The following is a 17639-nucleotide window of genomic DNA, read 5'->3' on the forward strand; positions in this document are numbered from 1 at the left end:
GGCACTGAGGAAAGGGGGTCCACCGGGCAGCCTCCCGAGGGGCGACACTTTGGGTACCGGGAAAGGCGGGTCCCCCGGGTGGCCTCCCGAGGGGCGACACTTCAGGCACTGGGAAAGGGGGGTCCCGCAGGCAGCCTACTGGCTGCGACACTTCGGGCACTGTGGAAGGGTGGTCCTCCGATCGGCCTCCCGAGGGGCGACATTCCAGGCACCAGAAAGGGGGTCCCCGGCGGAGGGTTCCCGGGGGGGCGACATTCCGGGCACCGGGGGGGGGTCCCCAGCGGGGGGTTACCGGGGGTCGACATTCCGAACACCGGGGGTAGTCCCCGATGGGGGGTTCCTGGGGGGGCGACATTCTGGGCACCGGGAAGGGGGGCACCGGTCGGGGGTTCCTGGTAGGAGACATTCCGGTCAGTAGGGGAGGGGTACCCGGCTAGGGGCTCCCGCGGGGCGAGACTCCGGGCACCGACGGGGGGGTCCCTGGCGAGGGCTCCAGGGGGGCGACATTTTGGACACCGGGATGGGAGGTCCCTGACAAGGGCTCCCGGGAGGCGACATTTCCGGCCCCGGGGGTGATGGGCCCCAGTGAGGCCTTCCAGGAGGTGAAATTTCGGGACCCAGAAAGGGGCGCCGGGGGTTCCCAAGGCGATGTTACCGAGTCACGACGCCTCGGGCGCCAGTGATCCCCAAGGGGGCGTTGCCAAAGGGGCGACACCTCGGGCGGCGAGGGTCCCCAAGCGGGTGTTCCCGAGTGGCAACGCCTCAAGCGCCAGTGATCCCCAAGGGGGCGTTGCCAAGAGGCGAAAACTCGGGCGCCGGGGGTCCCCAAGGGGGGGTTGCCGAGGGTCGACACCTTGGGCGCCGGGGCTTCACAAGGGGGTGTCCGAGGGGCGACGCCTTGGGCACTGGGGTTCCCCAACGGGGGTTGCAGTGAGACGAGCCCTCGGGGGCTTGGGGTCCCCATGGGGGGGTTGCCAAGGGGCAACGCCTCGGGCGCCGGGGGTCCCCACGAGGGGGTTGCCGAGAGTCGACGCCTCGGGCGCCCGGGGTCCCCAAGGTGGGGTTGCCAAGGGACAACGCCTCGGGCACTGGGGTTCCCCAAGGGGGGGTTGCCATGGGACAAGCTCTTGGGGGCTTTGGGTCCCCATGGGGGGGTTACAGAGTGGCGAGCCCTCGGGCGCCGGGGGTCCCCATGGAGGGGTTGCCAAGAGGCGGCGCCTCGGGCGCCTCGGGACCCCAAGGCGGGCCTGGCCGAGGGCCGGAGCCTCGGGCGCCGGGGGTCCCCAAGGCAGGGCTGGCCGAGGGGCGGTGCTTCGGGCGCCGGGGTCCCCAAGTGGGGATTGCCAACGAGCGACGCCACGGGCGCTAGGGGGTCCCAAAAGGAGGGGTTGCCGAGGGGCGAGCCCTTGGGCGATGAAAGTCCCCAAGAGGGGGTTGCCGAGGGGCGTCGCCTTGGGCGCCAGGGGTCCCAAAGGGTGGGTTGTCGAGGGGCGACGACGTCTCCGGCGCCGGGGTTACCGAGGCGTGGTTGCCGTGAGGCGACGCCTCGGGCGCCGGCGGTCCCAAAAGGGGGGGCTGGCTGAGTGTGGGCGCTTTGGGCACCGGGGGTGCCCAAGGGGGGTTCCCGACGGCAAACATTTTTGGCACCGGGAGTCCCCAATAGGAGGTTTCCGAGGGACGACCTTTTGGGCACTGGGGGTCCCCAAGTGGGGCTCCCGAGGGACATTTAGCACTGGGGGTCCCCAAGGGAGATTCCCGAGGGACTACGTTTTGGGCACCCGGGTCCCCAAAGGGGGGTTCCCGAGGGCCCACATTTTCAGCACCGGGGCTCCCCAATAGGAGTTTTCGGGGGGGCGACATTTCGGGCACGCAGGAGGGGGTCCCCGGCGGAGGCTCCCGGGGGCAACATTTCGGGACCCGGAAGAAGGGATCCCTGGCGGGAGCTCCCGAGGGGCAACATTTCGGGCACTGGGCGCCGGGGGGTGCCCGGCAGGGGCTCCCGAGGGGCGGTATTTCGAACAACGGGAGCAGGGTCCCCGGCGGGCGCTCCCAGGGGGCGGCATCTCGGGCACCGTGAGGTGGGGTACCCGGCGGGAACTCCGGGGGAACGACGTGTCGGGCACCAGGATGGGGAGCGCCTGGGGTCCCCAAGGCGAAGTTGCCGAGGGGCGACGTTTCAGGCGCCAGGGGGTCCCATGGGGGGGTTGCTGAGGGGCGACGCCTCGGTCACCAGTGATCCCCAAGGGGGCGTTGCCAAGAGGCGACACCTCAGGCGCTGGGGGTCCCCAAAAGGGGGTTTGCCGAAGGTCGACGCCTCGGGCGCCGGGGGGCCCCAGGGGGGTGTTACCGAGGGGCGACAGCTCGGGCACTGAGGTTCCCCAAGGGGGGGTTGCCGTGGGACGAGCCCTCGGGTGCCGGTGGTCCCCATGGGGGGTTATCGAGGGGCGACGCCTCGGGCGCCGGGGGTTCCCAAGGGGGGGTTGCCGAAGGGTGACGCCTCGGGCGCTGAGGGTCTCCAAAGAGGCGGTGACCGAGGGACGACATTCAGGGCACCGGGGGTCCCCAAGGAGGTTTCCCGACGGACGACATTTTGGGCACCGGGGGTCCCCAAGGAGAATTCCCGAGGGATGTCAATTTGGGCACCGGGTGTCCCCAAAGGGAGGGTTGCCGAGGGGCGAGCCCTTGGGCGCCGCAGGTCCCCAATGGGAGGTTGTCGAGGGGCGACGCCACAGGCGCCGAGGGACCCCAAAGGCGGGGTTGCCGAGGGGCGACCCCTCAGGCGCAGGGGGTCCTCAAGGGCGGCATCGCCGAGGGGCGACGCTTCCGGCGCCAGGGTTCCCCAAAAGGGGGTTGCCGAAGGGCGACCCCTCGGGCGCCGGGGGTCCCCAAGAAGGGATTGCTGATAGGCGAGCCCTCTAGCGCCAGGGGTCCCCGAGGGGGGTTTGCCGATGGGCGAAGCCTCAGGAGCCAGGGGTCCCCAAGGGGGGATTGCCGAGAGTCGACATTTCGGGCACTGGGAAGGGGGGTCCTCAAGGCGGGTTCCTGAGGGGCGACATTCCGGGCACCGGCAAGGGGAATCCCCAAGACGGGCTCCCAAGGGGCGACATTTTGGGCACCGGGAAGGGGGGGCCCCAAGGCGAACTCCCAGGGGGTGACATTCCGGGCATAGGGGGGGAGTACCCCGGCGGGGGGTTCCCAGGGGGCGACATTCCGGGCACCGGGGGGGGGTGTCCCCAACGGGGTTCTCCTGGAGGGCGACATTTCGGGCACCGGCGGGATGTCCCCAGGGGCGGGTTCCGGGAGGCGACATTTCGGTCTCCGGGCGGGGACCCCAAGGGGATTTTCGAGGATCGACATTCCAGGCACGGGGGATCCCCAAGGGGGGTTCCCGAGGGCCAAAATTTTGGGCACCGGGGCTCTCCAAGGGGGGTTTCCAAGGGCCGAAATTTTGGGCACCGGGGGTCCCCAAGAGGGGGCTCCCGAGAACCGACATTTTGGGCACCGGGGGTCCCCAAGGGGGGTTCCGGAGGGACGACATTTTTGGCACCGGGGGTCCCCAAGGGGGGTTCCCGAGGGCCGACATTTTGGGCACCGGGGGTCCCCAATGGGGGTTCCCGAGAGCCCATATTTTTGGCACCGGGGCTCCCCAATAGGAGTTTTCGGGGGGGCGACATTTCGGGCACGAAAGGAGGGGCCCTGGCGGGGGCTCCCTGGGGACAACATTTAGGGCACCAGAAGGAGGGATCCCCGGCGGGATCTCCCGAGGGGCGACATTTCGGGCACCGGGCAACAGGGGGTCCCCGGCGGGGGCTCCCGGGGGGCGGCATCTCGGGCACCGTGAGGTGGGGTCCCCGGCGGGAGCTCCGGGGGGCGACATGTCGGCCACCGGGGTGGGGGAGCGCCTGAGGTCCCCAAGGCGGGGTTGCCGTGGGGCGATGCCACGGACGCCCGGGGTCCCCAGGGCGGGGCTGGCCGAGGGGCGGCGCCTCGGGCGCCGGGGGTCCCCAAGGCGGGGCTGGCCGAGGGGCGGCGCCTCGGGCGCCGGGGGTCCCCAGGGCGGGGCTTGCCGAGGGGCGGTGCCTCAGGCGCCGGGAGGTCCCCAGGGCGGGGCTGGCCGAGGGGCGGAGCCTCGGGTGCCGAGGGGCCCCAGGCCGGGCCTGGCCGAGGGGCGGAGCCTCGGGCGCCAGCGGGGTCCCGAAGGTGGGGCTGGCCGAGGGGCGGCGCCTCGGGCGCCGGGGGTTTCAAGGGCGGGGCTGGCCGAGGGGCGGCGCCTCGGGCGCCTCGGATCCCCAAGGCGGGGCTGGCCGAGAGGCGGCGCCTCGGACGCCGGGGCTCCCCAAGGGGAGCTTGCCGAGGGCCAAGCTCTTGGGCGCCGCGGGTCCCCAAGGGGGGGTTGCTGAGGGCCGTCGCCTTGGGCGCTGGGGGTGCCAAAGGGTGGGTTGCCGAGGGGCGACGCCTCCGTCGCCGGGGGTCCCCGAGGCGTGGTTGCCGTGGGGCCACGCCTCGGGCACCGGCGGTCCCAGAAAGGGGGGCTGGCCGAGTGTGGGCGCTTTGGGCACCGGGGGTCTCCAAAGGGGGGCTGGCCGAGGGGCGGCGCCTCGGGCGCGGGAGGTCCCTAATGGGCGCCGGCCATGGGGCAAAGCCTCGGGCGCCGGGGGTCCCCAAGTCGGGGCTGCCGAGGGGCGGCACTCGGGCGCCGTAGGTCCCTAAGGGGGAGTTGCCGAGGGGAGGCGCCTTGGGCGCCTTGGGTCCCCGAAAGGGGGGGTTGCCGAAGGACGACATTTCGGGCAGCGGGTTCCCCAAGGAGGATTCCCGAGGGACGACATTTTGGGCACCGGGGGTCCCCAAGGGGGGTTCCCGAGGGACGACATTTTGGGCACCGGGGGTCCCCAAGGGGGGTTCCGGAGGGCCGACATTTTTGGCACCGGGGGTCCCCAAAGGGGGTTCCCGAGGGCCGACATTTTGGGCACCGGGGGTCCCCAAGGGGGGTTCCCGAGGGCCGACATTTTGGGCACCGGGGGTCCCCAAGGGGGGTTCCCGAGGGACGACATTTTGGGCACCGGGGGTCCCCAAGGGGGGTTCCCGAGGGCCGACATTTTGGGCACCGGGGGTCCCCAAGGGGGGTTCCCGAGGGCCGACATTTTGGGCACCGGGGGTCCCCAAGGGGGGTTCCGGAGGGCCGACATTTTGGGCACCGGGGGTCCCCAAGGGGGGTTCTCGAGGGCCGACATTTTGGGCACCGGGGGTCCCCAAGGGGGGTTCCGGAGGGACGACATTTTTGGCACCGGGGGTCCCCAAAGGGGGTTCCCGAAGGCCGACATTTTGGGCACCGGGGGTCCCCAAGGGGGGTTCCCGAGGGCCGACATTTTGGGCACTGGGTGTCCCCAATGGGGGTTCCCGAGGGCCCATATTTTTGGCACCGGGGCTCCCCAATTAGAGTTTTCGGGGGGGCGACATTTCGGGCACAAAAGGAGGGGCCCTGGCGGGGGCTCCCGAGGGGCAACATTTCGGGCACCAGAAGGAGGGATCCCCGGCGGGATCACCCGAGGGGCGACATTTCGGGCACCGGGCAACAGGGGGTCCCCGGCGGGGGCTCCCAGGGGGCGGCATCTCGGGCACCGTGAGGTGGGGTCCCCGGCGGGAGCTCCGGGGGGCGACATGTCGGCCACCGGGGTGGGGGAGCGCCTGAGGTCCCCAAGGCGGGGTTGCCGTGGGGCGATGCCACGGACGCCCGGGGTCCCCAGGGCGGGGCTGGCCGAGGGGCGGTGCCTCGGGCGCCGGGGGTCCCCAGGGCGGGGCTGGCCGAGGGGCGGAGCCTCGGGCGCCGAGGGCCCCCAAGCCGGGCCTGGCCGAGGGGCGGAGCCTCGGGCGCGGGCGGGGTCCCCAAGGTGGGGCTGGCCGAGGGGCGGCGCCTCGGGCGCCGGGGGTTTCAAGGGCGGGGCTGGCCGAGGGGCGGCGCCTCGGGCGCCTCGGATCCCCAAGGCGGGGCTGGCCGAGAGGCGGCGCCTCGGACGCCGGGGCTCCCCAAGGGGAGCTTGCCGAGGGCCAAGCTCTTGGGCGCCGCGGGTCCCCAAGGGGGGGTTGCTGAGGGCCGTCGCCTTGGGCGCTGGGGGTGCCAAAGGGTGGGTTGCCGAGGGGCGACGCCTCCGTCGCCGGGGGTCCCCGAGGCGTGGTTGCCGTGGGGCCACGCCTCGGGCATCGGCGGTCCCAGAAGGGGGGGCTGGCCGAGTGTGGGCGCTTTGGGCACCGGGGGTCTCCAAAGGGGGGCTGGCCGAGGGGCGGCGCCTCGGGCGCGGGAGGTCCCTAATGGGCGCCGGCCATGGGGCAAAGCCTCGGGCGCCGGGGGTCCCCAAGTGGGGGCTGCCGAGGGGCGGCACTCGGGCGCCGTAGGTCTTTAAGGGGGAGTTGCCGAGGGGAGGCGCCTTGGGCGCCTTGGGTCCCCGAAAGGGGGGTTGCCGAAGGACGACATTTCGGGCAGCGGGTTCCCCAAGGAGGATTCCCGAGGGACGACATTTTGGGCACCGGGGGTCCCCAAGGGGGGTTCCCGAGGGCCGACATTTTGGGCACCGGGGGTCCCCAAGGGGGGTTCCCGAGGGACGACATTTTGGGCACCGGGGGTCCCCAAGGGGGGTTCCGGAGGGCCGACATTTTTGGCACCGGGGGTCCCCAAAGGGGGTTCCCGAGGGCCGACATTTTGGGCACCGGGGGTCCCCAAGGGGGGTTCCCGAGGGCCGACATTTTGGGCACCGGGGGTCCCCAAGGGGGGTTCCCGAGGGACGACATTTTGGGCACCGGGGGTCCCCAAGGGGGGTTCCCGAGGGCCGACATTTTGGGCACCGGGGGTCCCCAAGGGGGGTTCCCGAGGGCCGACATTTTGGGCACCGGGGGTCCCCAAGGGGGGTTCCGGAGGGCCGACATTTTGGGCACCGGGGGTCCCCAAGGGGGGTTCCGGAGGGACGACATTTTTGGCACCGGGGGTCCCCAAAGGGGGTTCCCGAAGGCCGACATTTTGGGCACCGGGGGTCCCCAAGGGGGGTTCCCGAGGGCCGACATTTTGGGCACTGGGTGTCCCCAATGGGGGTTCCCGAGGGCCCATATTTTTGGCACCGGGGCTCCCCAATTAGAGTTTTCGGGGGGGCGACATTTCGGGCACAAAAGGAGGGGCCCTGGCGGGGGCTCCCGAGGGGCAACATTTCGGGCACCAGAAGGAGGGAACCCCGGCGGGATCACCCGAGGGGCGACATTTCGGGCACCGGGCAACAGGGGGTCCCCGGCGGGGGCTCCCGGGGGGCGGCATCTCGGGCACCGTGAGGTGGGGTCCCCGGCGGGAACTCCGGGGGGCGACATGTCGGCCACCGGGGTGGGGGAGCGCCTGAGGTCCCCAAGGCGGGGTTGCCGTGGGGCGATGCCACGGACGCCCGGGGTCCCCAGGGCGGGGCTGGCCGAGGGGCGGCGCCTCGGGCGCCGGGGGTCCCCAAGGCGGGGCTGGCCGAGGGGCGGCGCCTCGGGCGCCGGGGGTCCCCAGGGCGGGGCTTGCCGAGGAGCGGAGCCTCGGGCGCCGGGGGTCCCCAGGGCGGGGCTGGCCGAGGGGCGGAGCCTCGGGCGCCGAGGGCCCCCAAGCCGGGCCTGGCCGAGGGGCGGAGCCTCGGGCGCGGGCGGGGTCCCCAAGGTGGGGCTGGCCGAGGGGCGGCGCCTCGGGCGCCGGGGGTTTCAAGGGCGGGGCTGGCCGAGTGGCGGCGCCTCGGGCGCCTCGGATCCCCAAGGCGGGGCTGGCCGAGAGGCGGCGCCTCGGACGCCGGGGCTCCCCAATGGGAGCTTGCCGAGGGCCAAGCTCTTGGGCGCCGCGGGTCCCCAAGGGGGGGTTGCTGAGGGCCGTCGCCTTGGGCGCCGGGGGTGCCAAAGGGTGGGTTGCCGAGGGGCGACGCCTCCGTCGCCGGGGGTCCCCGAGGCGTGGTTGCCGTGGGGCCACGCCTCAGGCACCGGCGGTCCCAGAAGAGGGGGCTGGCCGAGTGTGGGCGCTTTGGGCACCGGGGGTCTCCAAAGGGGGGCTGGCCGAGGGGCGGCGCCTCGGGCGCGGGAGGTCCCTAATGGGCGCCGGCCATGGGGCAAAGCCTCGGGCGCCAGGGGTCCCCAAGTGGGGGCTGCCGAGGGGCGGCACTCGGGCGCCGTAGGTCCCTAAGGGGGAGTTGTCGAGGGGAGGCGCCTTGGGCACCTTGGGTCCCCGAAAGGGGGGGTTGCCGAAGGACGACATTTCGGGCAGCGGGTTCCCCAAGGAGGATTCCCGAGGGACGACATTTTGGGCACTGAGGGACCCCAAGGAAGGGTTGTCGAGGGGCGACGCCTCGGGCGCCGGGGGTCCTCAAGGGGGGGTTGCCGAAGGGCAACGCCTCGGGCGCCGGGGTTCCCCAAGGTGGGGTTGCCGAGGGCCGTCCCTCAGCGGCCGCGGGTCCCCAAAGGGGGTTTTCGAGGGGTGTCCCTCGGCCGCCGGTGGTCCTGAAGGCGTGGTTGCCGAGGGGCGAGCCCTCAGGTGCCGTGGGTCCCCAAGGGGGGATTGCCGAGGGGCGATGCCACGGGCGCCGAGGGTCCCCAAGGGGGGGGTTGCCGAGGAGTGACGCCACGGGCGCCGGGGGTCCCGAAGGGGGGGTTGCCGAGGGGCGATGCCACGGGCGCCAAGGGTCCCCAAGGGGGGGTTGCCGAGGAGTGACGCCACGGGCGCCGGGGGTCCCGAAGGGGGGGTTGCCGAGGGGCGACGTCTCGGGCGCCGAAGGTTCCCGAGATGGGGTTGCCGAGGCGCGTCCCTCGGGTGCCGGGGGTCCCAAAAGAGGGGGTTGCCGAGGGAGGACATTTTGGGCACTGGCCGGGGCCCAAAGGACGACATTTTCTGCATTGGGGGTCCCCAAGGGGAGTTGCCGAGGGACAACATTTCGGGAACCGGGCGTCCCCAATGGGGATTCCCGACGGACGACATTTCGGGCACCGGGGGTCCCCAAGGGGGGGTCCTGACGAACGACATTTCGGGAACTGGGGGTCCCCAAGGCGGGGCTTGCCGAAGGTCGGCGCCTCAGGTGCCTCGGGTCCCCAAAGCGGGGCTGCCGATGGGCGGCACCTTGGGCTTCGGGGTTCCCCAGGAAGGGCTTTCCGAGGGGCGACACCTCGGGCGCCGGGCGTCCCCAAAGGGGGTTCCTGACGGACGATATTTTGGGCACCGGGGCTCCCCAAAAAAGCCTCCCGACAGACGACATTTGAGGCACTTGGGGTCCCCAAGGGAGGTTCCCGACGGACGATATTTCGGGAACCGGGGGTCCCCAACGGGGGTTCCCGAGCGACGACATTTCAGGCACCGGGGATCCCCAAGAGGGGGATCCTGACGGACGACATTTCAGGCATCGGGGGTCCCCAAGGGGAGTTGCCGAGGGGCGACACCTCGGGCACCAGGGAAAGGCGTTCCCCCAGGCGACCTCCCTAGGCGTGACCCTTCGGGAATTGGGGAAGGGGTTTGCCCAGGCGGGCCTCCCAAGGGGCGACATTCGGTCGAATGGAAAGGGGGTTCCCCCGGGTGGCCTCCCGAAAGGTTGACACTTCGGGCTGTGCGAAAAGGGGATCCCCTGGGTGGCCTCCCGAAAGGTTGACACTTTGGTCTCAGGGAAATGGGGTTCCCATGGGGGGCCTCCCGAGGGGAGACACTTCGGGTACCGGGGAAGGGGGTTCCCCCGGTGGTCTCCCGAGGGGCGACACTTCGGGAACTGGGGAAGGAGGTTCCCCTGGGCGGCATCCCGAAAGGCGACACTTTGGGTACCGGGGAAAGGGGTACCCCCAGGTGGCCTCCCGATAGTTTGACACTTCGTGCTTTGGGAAAAAGGGTTCCGCTGGGCGGCCTCCCAAGGGGCGACACTTCATGCTCCGGGGGAGAGGTTTCCCCCGGGCGGCCTCCCGAGGGGCGACACTTCGGTCTCATGGAATGGGGGTTCTCTCGGGCGGCCTCCGAGGGGCGACACTTCAGGCATTTGGGAAGGGGGTTCCCCCGGGCGGCCTCCCGAGGGACAACACTTTGGGTACCGGGGAAGGAGGTACCCCCAGGTGGCCTCCCGACAGGTTGACACTTCGGGCACTGGGAAAGGGGGTTCCTCAAGGGGGCCTCCCGAGGGGGGACACTTCGGGCACTGGGGAAGGGAGTTCCCCCTAGCGGCCTCCCGAGGGGCAACACTTTGGGCACCGGGAAAGGGGGTTGCCCCGGGCGGCTTTTCAAAGTGCAACACTTCGTGCACAGGGAAAGGGGGGTCCCCTGGGCACCCTCCCAAGTGGCGACACTTCCGGCACCGGGAAACGGGTGTGCCCCGGGCAGCCTACTGTGGTGCAACACTTTGGGCACTGGGAAAGGGGAGTTTCCCGGGCAGCCTACTGTGGTGCGACACTTCGGGCACTTGGGAAAGGGGGTTCGCTGGGCGGCCTTCTGAGGCGTGACACTTTGGGCACCAGGAAAGGGGGGGTCCCCCGGCGGTCTCCCGAGGGGCGACACTTCGGTACTGGGAAAGAGGGTTCCCCTGGGTAGCCTACAGTTCTGCGACACTTCGGGCACTGGGGAAGGGGGTTCCCCTGGGCGGCCTCCCGAAGGGTAACACTTTGGGTACCGGGGAATGCAGTTCCCCCGGTCGGCCCTCCGAGGGGCGACACTTTGTGCACCGGAAAAGGCGGGTCCCCCGGGCGGCCTCCCGAGGGGCGACACTTCGGTACTGGGAAAGAGGGTTCCCCTGGGAAGCCTACAATGGTGCAACACTTCAGGCACTGGGGAAGGGGGGTCCCCCGGGCAGCCTCTTGAGAGGTGACATTTCGGCAACTGGGAAAGAGGGTTCCCCTGGGAAGCCTACAATGGTGCAACACTTCAGGCACTGGGGAAGGGGGTTCCCCCGGGCAGCCTCTTGAGAGGTGACATTTCGGGAACTGGGAAAGAGGGTTCCCCTGGGTGGCCTCCCGAGGGGCGACACTTTGGGCACCGGAGAAGAGGGTTCCCCCGGGCGGCCTCCCGCGGGGCGACATTTCTGTCTCAGGGACAGGGGGCTCCCCCGGGCGGCCTCACTAGGGGCGACACTTCAAGAACTCGGGAAGGGGGTTCACCCGGGTGGCATCCCGAGGGGCGACACTTTGAGCACAGGGGAAGGGGGTTGCCCCAGGTGGCCTCCCGAGGGGCGACACTTATGGCACTGGGGAAGAGGGCTCCCCCTGGCGGCCTCCCGAGGGGCCACACTTATGGCACCGGGAAGGGGGTTCCCCCTGGTGGCCTCCCGAGGGGCGATACTTCGCGTACCGGGGAAGGAGGTTTCCCTGGGCGGCCTGCCGAGGGGGACACTTCGGGCACCAAGGAAGGGGCTTCCCCCGGGCGGCCTCACGAGGGGCAACACTTGGGGCACCGGGGAAGGGGGTTCCCCCGGGCGGCCTCCCAAGAGGCAACACTTCAGGTACTGGGAAAGGGGGTTCCCCTGGGCGGCCTCCCAAGGTGCGACACTTCAGGCATTGGGAAAGGGCAGTGCCCCGGCGCACTCCTGTTGTGCGACACTTCGGGAACTGGGGAAGGAGGGTCCATCGTGCGGCCTCCCATTGGCTACACTTCGGGCACCTAGGAAGGGGGGTCCCCCAGGAGGACTCCCGAGGGGCGACACTTCGGGCGCCGGGAAAGGGGGGTCCCCCCGTCGGCCTACTGTGGTGCGACACTTCGGGCACCGGGGAAGGGGGCTCGCCTGGGCGGCCTCCCGAGGAGTGACACTACTTGCACCAGGAAACGGGTTCACCCGGGCGGCCTCCCGAGGGGCGACACTTTGGGCACCGGGGAAGGGAGTTCCCCCGGTCGGCCTCCCGAGGGGCAACACTTTGGGCACCGGGAAAGGGGGTTGCCCCGGGCGGCTTTTCAAAGTGCAACACTTCGTGCACGGGGAAAGGGGGGTCCCCTGGGCACCCTCCCAAGTGGCGACACTTCCGGCACCGGGAAACGGGTGTGCCCCGGGCAGCCTACTGTGGTGCAACACTTCGGGCACTGGGAAAGGGGAGTTTCCCAAGCAGCCTACTGTGGTGCGACACTTCGGGCACTTGGGAAAGGGGGTTCGCTGGGCGGCCTTCTGAGGCGTGACACTTTGGGCACCAGGAAAGGGGGGGTCCCCCGGCGGTCTCCCGAGGGGCGACACTTCGGTACTGGGAAAGAGGGTTCCCCTGGGTAGCCTACAGTTCTGCGACACTTCGGGCACTGGGGAAGGGGGTTCCCCTGGGCGGCCTCCCGAAGGGTAACACTTTGGGTACCGGGGAATGCAGTTCCTCCGGTCGGCCCTCCGAGGGGCGACACTTTGTGCACCGGAAAAGGCGGGTCCCCCGGGCGGCCTCCCGAGGGGCGACACTTCGGTACTGGGAAAGAGGGTTCCCCTGGGAAGCCTACAATGGTGCAACACTTCAGGCACTGGGAAGGGGGGTCCCCCGGGCAGCCTCTTGAGAGGTGACATTTCGGCAACTGGGAAAGAGGGTTCCCCTGGGAAGCCTACAATGGTGCAACACTTCAGGCACTGGGGAAGGGGGTTCCCCCGGGCAGCCTCTTGAGAGGTGACATTTCGGGAACTGGGAAAGAGGGTTCCCCTGGGTGGCCTCCCGAGGGGCGACACTTTGGGCACCGGAGAAGAGGGTTCCCCCGGGCGGCCTCCCGCGGGGCGACATTTCTGTCTCAGGGACAGGGGGCTCCCCCGGGCGGCCTCACTAGGGGCGACACTTCAAGAACTCGGGAAGGGGGTTCACCCGGGTGGCATCCCGAGGGGCGACACTTTGAGCACAGGGGAAGGGGGTTGCCCCAGGCGGCCTCCCGAGGGGCGACACTTATGGCACTGGGGAAGAGGGCTCCCCCTGGCGGCCTCCCGAGGGGCCACACTTATGGCACCATGAAAGGGGGTTCCCCCTGGTGGCCTCCCGAGGGGCGATACTTCGCGTACCGGGGAAGGAGGTTTCCCTGGGCGGCCTGCCGAGGGGGACACTTCGGGCACCAAGGAAGGGGCTTCCCCCGGGCGGCCTCACGAGGGGCAACACTTGGGGCACCGGGGAAGGGGGTTCCCCCGGGCGGCCTCCCAAGAGGCAACACTTCAGGTACTGGGAAAGGGGGTTCCCCTGGGCGGCCTCCCAAGGTGCGACACTTCAGGCATTGGGAAAGGGCAGTGCCCCGGCGCACTCCTGTTGTGCGACACTTCGGGAACTGGGGAAGGAGGGTCCATCGTGCGGCCTCCCATTGGCTACACTTCGGGCACCGAGGAAGGGGGGTCCCCCAGGAGGACTCCCGAGGGGCGACACTTCGGGCGCCGGGAAAGGGAGGTCCCCCCGTCGGCCTACTGTGGTGCGACACTTCGGGCACCGGGGAAGGGGGCTCGCCCGGGCGGCCTCCCGAGGAGTGACACTACTTGCACCAGGAAACGGGTTCACCCGGGCGGCCTCCCGAGGGGCGACACTTTGGGCACCGGGGAAGGGAGTTTCCCCGGTCGGCCTCCCGAGGGGCGACACTTAGGGCACCGGGGAAGGGGGTTCCCCTGGGGGGCCTCCCGAAGGGTCAACACTTCGGGCAGTGGGGAAGGCGATTCCTCCGGACGGCCTCCCGAGGGGAGGCACTTTGGGCACCAAGGAAGGGGTTACCCCTGGCAGCATCTCGAGGGGCAACACTTCTGGCACCGGGAAGGTGGTTCCCCCGGCGGCCTCCCGAGGGGTGACACTTCGGGTACCGGGGAAGGAGGTTCCCCTGGGCGACCTCCCGAAGGGTAACACTTCGGGTACCGGGGGAAGGGGGTCCTCCGGTTGGCCTCCCGAGGGGCGACACTTCAGGCACCGGAAAATGGGGGTCCCCTGGGCGGCCTCCCAAGAGGCAACACTTCAGGTACTGGGAAAGGGGGTTCCCCTGGGCGGCCTCCCAAGGTGCGACACTTCAGGCATTGGGAAAGGGCAGTGCCCCGGCGCACTCCTGTTGTGCGACACTTCGGGAACTGGGGAAGGAGGGTCCATCGTGCGGCCTCCCATTGGCTACACTTCGGGCACCGAGGAAGGGGGGTCCCCCAGGAGGACTCCCGAGGGGCGACACTTCGGGCGCCGGGAAAGGGGGGTCCCCCCGTCGGCCTACTGTGGTGCGACACTTCGGGCACCGGGGAAGGGGGCTCGCCCGGGCGGCCTCCCGAGGAGTGACACTACTTGCACCAGGAAACAGGGGTTCACCCGGGCGGCCTCCCGAGGGGTGACACTTTGGGCATCGGGGAAGGGGGTTCCCCTGGGGGGCCTCCCGAGAGGCAACACTTTGGGCACTGGGGAAGGGGGGTCCCCCGGGCGGCCTCCCGAGGGGTGACACTTCGGGCACCAATGAAGGGGCGTCCCTCGGGCGGCCTCACGAGGGGCAACACTTCGGGCACTGAAAAAGGGGCTTCCCCTTTCGGCCTCCCTAGATGCGCCACTTCGCTCTCAGGGAAAGGGGGTTCCCCCAGGAGGCGTCCCAACGGGTGACACTTCGGTCTCCGGGGAAGTGGGTTACCCCGGGCGGCCTACTGAGGGGGGACACTTCGGTCTCCGGGAAAGGGGGCTCCCCCGGGCGGCCTCCCGAGGGGCTACACTTAGGGTACTGGGGAAGGGGGTTCCCCCAGGCGGCGTCCTGAGGGGTGACACTTTGAGCACCAGGCAAGGGGGGTCCCCCGGGCAGCCTCCCGAGGGGCGACACTTCGGGCACCGGGAAATGGGGGTCCTCCGGGCGGCTTCCCGAGGGGCGACACTTCAGGCACTCGGGAAGGGGGTTCTCCGAACGGCCCCTCAGGGGCGACATTTTGGGAACGGGGGAAGGGGGGTTCCCCGAGCAGCCTCCCGAGGGGGAGATTTCAGGCACCCAGGAAGGGGGTACCCCCGGGTGACCTCCAAGGTGCGACACTTAGGGCACCAGGGAAGGGGGTTCCCCTTGGGGGGCCTCCCAAGGGGCGACACTTCAAGCAGTGGGGAAGGGGGATCCCCCGGACGGCCTCCCGAGTGACGACATTTCAGGCACTGGGGAAGGGGGTTCCCCTGGGCAGCCTCTCGATGGGCGACAATTCGGTCTCAGAGAAAGGGAGCTCCCCCGGGCGGCCTCCCGAGGGGCGACACTTCAGGCATAGGGGATGGAGGCTCCCCCGGGCGGCATCCCGAGGGGCGACACTTTGAGAACCGGGGAAGGGGGTTCCTCTGGGCGGCCTCCCAAGGGGCGACAGGTCGGGCACTGGGGAAGGGGGTTCCCCCTGGCGGCCTCCCCGGGGGCGACATTTCAGGTACTGGGGAAGAGGGTTGCCTTGGGCGGCCACCCGAAAGGTAACACTTCGGGTACCGAGGAAGGGGGTTCCCCCAGTCGGCCTCCCAAGGGACAACACTTCAGGCACCAGGGAAGGGGGTTCCCCCAGTCGGCCTCCCGAGGTGCGACACTTTGGGCACCGGGGAAGGGGCTTCTCTGGGCGGCCTCCTGAGAGGCGACACTTTGGGCACCAGGGAAGGGGTTTCCCCCTGGCGGCCTCCCTAGAGGTGGCACTTCGCTCTCAGGGAAAGGGGGGTCTCTTGGGCGGCCTCCCGAAATTTGACACTTCATGCTCAGGGAAAGGGGGTTCCCCCGGTAGGCGTCCCAAGGGGCGACACTTCGGACTCCAGGGAAGGGGGTTTCCCCGGGTGGCCTCCCAAGAGGCGACACTTCGGGCACAGGGGAAGAGGGGTCCCTTGGGCGGCCTCCCGAGGGGCAACACTTGAGGCACCAGGAAAGTGGGGGTCCCCCGGGCGGCCTCCCACAAGGCGACACTTCGTGCTCAGGGAAAGGGGGGTCCCCTGGGTGGCCTCCCAAGGGGCGACTCTTCAGGCACTGGGGAAAGGGGGTCCACCGGGCAGCCTCCCGAGGGGCGACACTTTGGGTACCGGGAAAGGCGGGTCCCCCGGGTGGCCTCCCGAGGGGCGACACTTCAGGCACTGGGAAAGGGGGGTCTTGCAGGCAGCCTACTGGCTGCGACACTTCGGGCACTGTGGAAGGGTGGTCCTCCGATCGGCCTCCCGAGGGGCGACATTCCAGGCACCAGAAAGGGGGTCCCCGGCGGAGGGTTCCCGGGGGGGCGACATTCCGGGCACCGGGGGGGGGTCCCCAGCGGGGGGTTACCGGGGGTCGACATTCCGAACACCGGGGGTAGTCCCCGATGGGGGGTTCCTGGGGGGGCGACATTCTGGGCACCGGGAAGGGGGGCACCGGTCGGGGGTTCCTGGTGGGAGACATTCTGGTCAGTGGGGGAGAAGTACCCGGCTAGGGGCTCCCGCGGGGCGAGACTCCAGGCACCGACGGGGGGGGTCCCTGGCGAGGGCTCCAGGGGGGCGACATTTTGGACACCGGGATGGGAGGTCCCTGACAAGGGCTCCCGGGAGGCGACATTTCTGGCCTCGGGGGTGATGGGCCCCAGTGGGGCTTTCCAGGAGGTGAAATTTCGGGACCCAGAGAGGGGCGCCGGGGGTCCCCAAGGCGGGGTTACCGAGTCGCGACGCCTCGGGCGCCAGTTATCCCCAAGGGGGCGTTGCCAAGAGGCGACACCTCAGGCGGCGAGGGTCCCCAAGGGGGTGTTCCTGAGTGGCAACGCCTTAAGCGCCAGTGATCCCCAAGGGGGCGTTGCCAAGAGGCGAAAACTCGGGCGCCGGGGGTCCCCAAGGGGGGGTTGCCGAGGGTCGACACCTTGGGCGCCGGGGCTTCACAAGGGGGTGTCCAAGGGGCGACGCCTTGGGCACTGGGGTTCCCCAACGGGGGTTGCTGTGAGACGAGCCCTCGGGGGCTTGGGGTCCCCATGGGGGGGTTGCCGAGGGGCAACGCCTCGGGCGCCGGGGGTCCCCACGGGGGGGTTGCCGAGAGTCGACGCCTCGGGCGCCTCGGGACCCCAAGGCGGGCCTGGCCGAGGGGCGGAGCCTCGGGCGTCGGGGGTCCCCAAGGCAGGGCTGGCCGAGGGGTGGTGCTTCTGGCGCCGGGGGTCCCCAAGTGGGGATTGCCAAGGAGCGACGCCACGGGCGCTGGGGGGTCCCAAAAGGAGGGGTTGCCGAGGGGCGAGCCCTTGGGCGATGAAAGTCCCCAAGAGGGGGTTGCCGAGGGGCGTCGCCTTGGGCGCCAGGGGTCCCAAAGGGTGGGTTGTCGAGGGGCGACGACGTCTCCGGCGCCGGGGTTACCGAGGCGTGGTTGCCGTGGGGCGACGCCTCGGGCGCCGGCGGTCCCAAAAGGGGGGGCTGGCTGAGTGTGGGCGCTTTGGGCACCGGGGGTGCCCAAGGGGGGTTCCCGACGGCAAACATTTTTGGCACCGGGAGTCCCCAATAGGAGGTTTCCGAGGGACGACCTTTTGGGCACTGGGGGTCCCCAAGTGGGGCTCCCGAGAGACATTTAGCACTGGGGGTCCCCAAGGGAGATTCCCGATGGACTACGTTTTGGGCACCCGGGTCCCCAAAGGGGGGTTCCCGAGGGCCCACATTTTCAGCACCGGGGCTCCCCAATACGAGTTTTCGGGGGGGCGACATTTCGGGCACGCGGGGGGGTCCCCGGCGGGGGCTCCCGGGGGCGACATTTCGGGCACCGGAAGGAGGGATCCCCGGTGAGAGCTCCCGAGGGGCAACTTTTCGGGCAC

Source organism: Pithys albifrons, chromosome Z (assembly GCF_047495875.1).
Source record: "Pithys albifrons albifrons isolate INPA30051 chromosome Z, PitAlb_v1, whole genome shotgun sequence".
In the NCBI taxonomy this organism is placed as follows: domain Eukaryota; kingdom Metazoa; phylum Chordata; class Aves; order Passeriformes; family Thamnophilidae; genus Pithys; species Pithys albifrons.